Source organism: Alligator mississippiensis, chromosome 1 (genome assembly GCF_030867095.1).
Source record: "Alligator mississippiensis isolate rAllMis1 chromosome 1, rAllMis1, whole genome shotgun sequence".
Lineage (NCBI taxonomy): Eukaryota > Metazoa > Chordata > Crocodylia > Alligatoridae > Alligator > Alligator mississippiensis.
In genome coordinates, this window is record NC_081824.1 from 442,130,723 (window position 1) to 442,136,722 (window position 6,000).

Genomic DNA, 6,000 nt, shown 5'->3' on the forward strand with positions numbered 1-6,000 from the left:
AGCAGCTGCGGCCCCCTGCCAGCCAGCACCCATCTGCAGGCACCCAGCTCGGGTGGTCCCCAGGCGCACCGCAGGTGTGGAGGGAAGCACCAGGCCCCCACACCGCTCAGGCAGGCAAGCAGGCTCCAGGGGGAAGAAAAAAAAAAAGATCAGGTTCACTGCTTTTCTTGGGTGGAGCCTACTTTCTGGGGCTGCTGTCAGGCTGCCTGCAGGGCTTCCTGCAAAGCCATGGAGCTGCATGGAGTCCAGTGCTTCATTCCTCAGCTGAAGGGGCAGCAAACTAAAACTCCTCAAAGTTTGCTCCTCAAAGGAGTTTTAGTTTGCTGCGCCCCAAGTTATTTAAGGTGCATTATGCTGCTAAATTTCCTACAGTGGCTGGAATTAATGCGCAATACATTGGCAAGGCACGCAAACATCAACACCATTAAAGTGGTACAAAAGCATTTAACCCACTTTAACGTGTCGTGTGCATACACCTCTCATTTATTCTACACACAGCATTGGTCTGAACCATGAGATCCTCCTTTTTTGTCCTTGCCTTGTTCCTCACACACCTTCTGTAGCAACTGAACCAGGAGCCCTTTCTTCCCAGTAACCCTAGTGCAGTCATTCTCAGCCTTTTCACACTTAAGACACTCCTCAGCTAATGCCATCTCTTAGCTTTCTCTTTGTTTTTTGACTACAGAGAAATAATGGAGAAATTCTACTGCTACAAAGAACTCAGATTGCAATAAGTTGCAATGTTTTTGACACTATGGATTCCTATTGAAATCTTTGGGTTTATTTTTTGAAACATGTATAGATGTTAGCACACCTAACAGTACTAACATTGCACAGCATCCCCAGCATCCTTAAAAGATTTTCACAGTGCCCCAGGGTGCCGTGACACTCTGGTTGAGAATCACTGTCCTAGTACATGAGTGTTCCTGTTTACTGAATGAGACAGGGATTCTGTTTAAATAAATAGTGTTGAGTCAGTAAAAGTCCTCAGTGGCAGAACAGGAGCATGAAATGTGGCCTGGCTCTGATCCATCCATACAGGAATAAGGGGGCCTGGCCTGGCCCTGATCCAGTTGTCCAGGGGGGAGGGGGCATGGCCTGGCCCTGATCTAACTTCATGGGGAGAGGATACATGGCCCTCCCTGTGGGCAGAAGGGAGTGTAGGCCATCCCCAACATAGCCTCATGGAGGAAAGAGGCATAGCTCTGATCTGCCATGTGGGACTTGGGACTTGGGATTTGGGAATTTTGCAGTGGGGGATGGTGGTCATATTAATTGCCACCACTTCCCTGTCATCAAATCTCCTAACCTGTGCAGTGGATACCAGATCTTCACAAACCACATTTGTCCTGCTGGCTGGAGGTTGAATATTGAGTGCTTGAAAAACCCTGCTAAAATTGATTGTCTTCAACAATGCCTCAGTGAGAAACTTGCCACCTTCCCTGATGATCTTGACATTTAATCACAAGACCCACAAGAAAGGCATTCATGTGGCATACAAAGAATCTTTAGGCTTCTCCAGAAAGAAACATTAGTACTGGTTTGATCACAATGATAGGGTATATAAGCTGTCCTTGGCAGAAAAAGGAGAGCCCTCAAAGCTTGGCAGAATTACTTCATCTTCTAATAGAAGCAAGACAATTATTGCTGTAGTAAGGCTGACACCCAGAGAAAATTTAGGGAAAGAATGAACAAGTGGTGAGAGGACAAAGCAAAAGACATTCAAAAGTGTTCTGATAGCTACAACATGCCTAGATTCTTCAGCACTGTAACAGGGGGCTGCCACGAGGCTGGTCCCAATGTCAGCCTGCCCACCTGTCTAGGGCAGTCTGCACTGTCTCGCTTGCCAAGTCTCAGGCATCCACACACAATGTCTGGCCCAGCAAAGTAGTTGTTTAAAGACAGCTGAATCAATGCTAGTAAAATTTGTTTTAGCAAGGATGCAGGTGTTTGTGCAGCAATCTTCCCAATTTCATGTGGAGGATTTTCCAGAGGCATCATTGCTAATACCTTTCCAGGCTCTTGAGATGACAATGGTATGTCACCCAATTCCAGTTGTTGAGTGGAGGACTAATTAGCAAGCACATTGCTCCTTTGTGGGGTGTATCTGGAGTACTCACACAATACTGAGCAGTGCTGAGCTATGGGGTCACCATGGCTTGATATACTCTTGGCTCTGCTGGGGCCCAGCCCAATTAACTATATAGTATACCATGAACCTTTTGTCTTCGGAATAATGTCGTGCATAGTTTGTACAGAAGTACAAAAGTGCTGCTTAAAAGTGTGTTTAAGGAGTACCTGTGTTAAAATTTGCAGGCGATTCAAAGAAGGTAATGTTCATCAATTCTGGATGAACTAAGTTTATGGGTACTATGTGCAAATTACTACGGGCCTGATAACAAGGAGGGGCTGCAGGGGGAAGATGTTGGGGAGGCAGAGAGCAAGGGAGCCACCTGAATCCCGCCCCCCCCCCCCCATTTTATTATCCCTGATATAGCACTGGGAGAGGGACAAATTCCTCCAATAACTACATTTTATACCTGGAAAATTATAACATATTTATACATTTTTCATATGTAGAATCTAATTATTGGGGGGGGGTCACCTTTTATTCAGGCTCATCTTACATTCAAGTAAATATGGTACTATTGCTTCTTTTGACTTTTCTACAATGTAAAGGGTGATACAGGTGTAAAGCATAGAGAAAGTTCAGGACCAATATATGCTCAATACCAGGAAAAGCTTGGCAGCAGTATCCTTTTATGTACTGATGATCATTCATAGCTTGGCTCTGCAACCCACACTCATGATTATATACTTCTGGAAATGGTGCTCTCTTATGAATGCGTGTATATGCATTAATTGGTATTAATTAATTATTGATACAAATTAATTAATTATTGGTATTCATATGGGATGGATATTCCTCATATTAGGGGACACAAAGACTACACTGTGTTATTAAGGGTGCAAGATATATGAAGGCATACAGAGAACAAGTAAGATTTGTAGCCCAGTGACATTGATGCTCTCCTGGCAATGGAAGGCATCTGGGTCTGTGCTAGGTTTCTGATCTTTGTTTCCAAAGTGTCTCCTACTTTCTAGGAGAATAATTGAACTGAGCTATAAATCCAGTTATTGCAAGTGCTACTTTGGCCAACAGCAGCTAGCATGTGCTCCTTAAATACCTTGACTAGGGACAGACATTACACGTATATCGATTTAAGTGATCAAGAACTGGTTTAGACCTATAACAGAATGTAAGCTCAGAGCATATAAACCAGTTTCAAAATGGCTATAGCTGGTTTAAGATAAACCTGGTTGAATGTAGTATCAGACTTAATTGATTTGGATCAAACTGGTTTATGCAATGTCTGTCTCAGACCCCTTCCTGGTTTAAGCTAAACCAGAGTCCCTCAGCATCCCAGCTGCTTTTCTGGGCTGGGCTAGGCTGTGCTCTCTGCTCCAAAGAACAGGTTGGCCCTGCCCCTCTCCTCCCTAGCCAGAGCTCTGGGAGAGACTGCAAGCATAGCAGGGTCTGTCTGGCTTTCCTTGCTGCTCGCTGCTCAAACAGGGATTCCCCCCTCCATCCTTCCCATCTTCCACAGCACAGACCCCAGCCCCATGGACCCTAGGCATGTGGTATACTAGCTAATGCTGAGAGGTGTGTGTGTGTGTGTGTGTGTGTGTCCAGTTTCACTGGGACAGGCAGACAGAACAGTGTCTGCTTAGGGATTTTTGGAGCTAATCAACAGGTCAGCTGGTAATGTCCCTCTATTCCTTCCATGGAAAAAGCTTTTTAAGAAGAGCTTGAACTAATGAGAAAGGCTTTTGTTTTGCTGATGGGCTGATAACACAATGGTTTGCTGATGGGATGATAACACTGTGGTTTTATCAGCCCTCTGGCTGGTTTGCAGCCCTGTCAGGTTTGCAAACAGGTTTGCAGACATGGAGAGGGAGATTGAAAAGCTCAATGGACACATGCATGCACTGCACACCCCGCTTTGCCTCAGAGTGATAGTCTCAGGCTGGGGTCTGACAATAGTTCTGCTCCTTGAGCAACCAGTGGGGAAAAGCCTGAGACTGTGCAGGCAGGGTGGTTGGTTTACACCCTTCCCTAATCAGACTGTCCTGCTGGGGCCTAGCCATGCCCCTCCAGCTCAGTACTGTGGAAGTGAAGGGAGGGCTGCTCTAGTCCCCCCTGGCTTCTGGTCTGAGCCACTGCAAGCATGTGCCTGCATTTCTGGAATGAAAAGTGAATGTCTACCCACCTCCAAATCAGCTCAAGCTTTGTAGGTTAGACTAACCTACACAGATTGAATCAATTCAGTCTCAGGCTTTTTGAATGTCTGTCCCTAGCCCTTATGCACACCACTGTGGATATTTGGAAGCTGCTCTAGTGAGGGAGTGAATATTTTCCAGGATATCTCTTGTACCAGTGTTCTGCTGGAGGTTTGCATTCCAACTGGATGGTCACCATCATTACTATCCATGGTGGTTTTGTTCTAGTTTCAGTCCAGTTTCTAAGAAATTACTTGTCCTTGTATCGAGTTCTATATTTAAATTTCCTCCATTTCTCTTCTTTTAATTCTGCAATACTTAAGTAGCTAATTTTCTCAATTTTTCTTTCTTTAATTATATTCTTCATTGTAATGGTTCTGGGCAAAAAACATGCTAATATTATATACTACTGTGCAGTAGTATTAGGCTACTGCACAGTAAACATCACTAAAAAAAGTGTGCTGGCGCTACTCTGCAGTAACTGTAGTTACTGTACATTTAGTTAGTACGTCATTCAACAAGTACCAAACTAAATGTGCAGTAAGTACTGCACATTAATGGATTTATAGACACTCCCTCCATAGTCCTAATCTATGTACTGAGCAGAGACATGATGCTTTCATGATGTGGCAAGCCATTTATGGTAACCAAGTCATTGTCACAAGAAACACATTAAGGGAACAATAGTGGAAGGGAACTTGGCTTAATGATTTATACAAAGGCCATGCTTAATATTTCATTAAGATTTTTGCTACACAACCCCTTCATCAGCAGCCTGCTTCTGATCCAGAATACCTATTGCATATGTCATTGATAAAGAGAATGGAGGTGATTCTCCATTGACTTGTACCCTGTGTAGTTGTTTATGCCTGTCAAATGTAAAATGCTATCAAATCAGAATTATTCAGTCAGGTACATGGGTTACCACTTTGCAAGTTGTGAAAGATTGCATAAAGTGTAGAACAATGGACAATCAGGCCAATGAAGCCATTTTACATTCATAAAGATAAGATACTGGGATAACAGTCTTGAGCTAAATAATACTAGGCTAAAAATAGCTTTTCAGTAGGACTTGGGGTATATTTATGTTGAATTGTTTCTATTTTGACAAATGTACATTAAATAGGAAGATGAACAGAAGAGACAGTACTTTCTTGGTAAATACCTAAGACACTTGTGATATTTATTTATTTATTTATTTATTTATGCTGCATCTTACTTCAGTGAAGATTATGTTTACCACAACAACAATGTTGAACAACAAGAGGACTCTTGTGAAGGACAAGCCAAAGCCAAATCCCTCTCAGCCAAGTGAGGGAACAAGAGCACTTGGACAGGCACTTGTTCCAAGCACATTTCTAAAGAAAGGATCAGTCATGAAAGGGTAGGGTCACAGAATTTCAGTCCTCTTGCAGTAAAGCAAAACATTAACATACATAATTTCACCTGTCCAGGGAAGTTATTTAGAAACAGAATATTTTAATAGAATGAATAATAAATAACAAAGATTAACAGAAGCAGTGAAAAAAACAGCCCTTTAATTTCAATTCAAAATCAACTAATGATTGTAATCTGCTTCAATCAGTTGTGTCATTCTGGATGTAACCTCTGTGTTCTGTAAATCAGAGATTTATTCATCTCATATTTTAAAACCAGGAGCTTAAGAACAGAATCCATTAATCAGAGGTTGTAATAATGGGCAGTAATGAGTAACGTGTT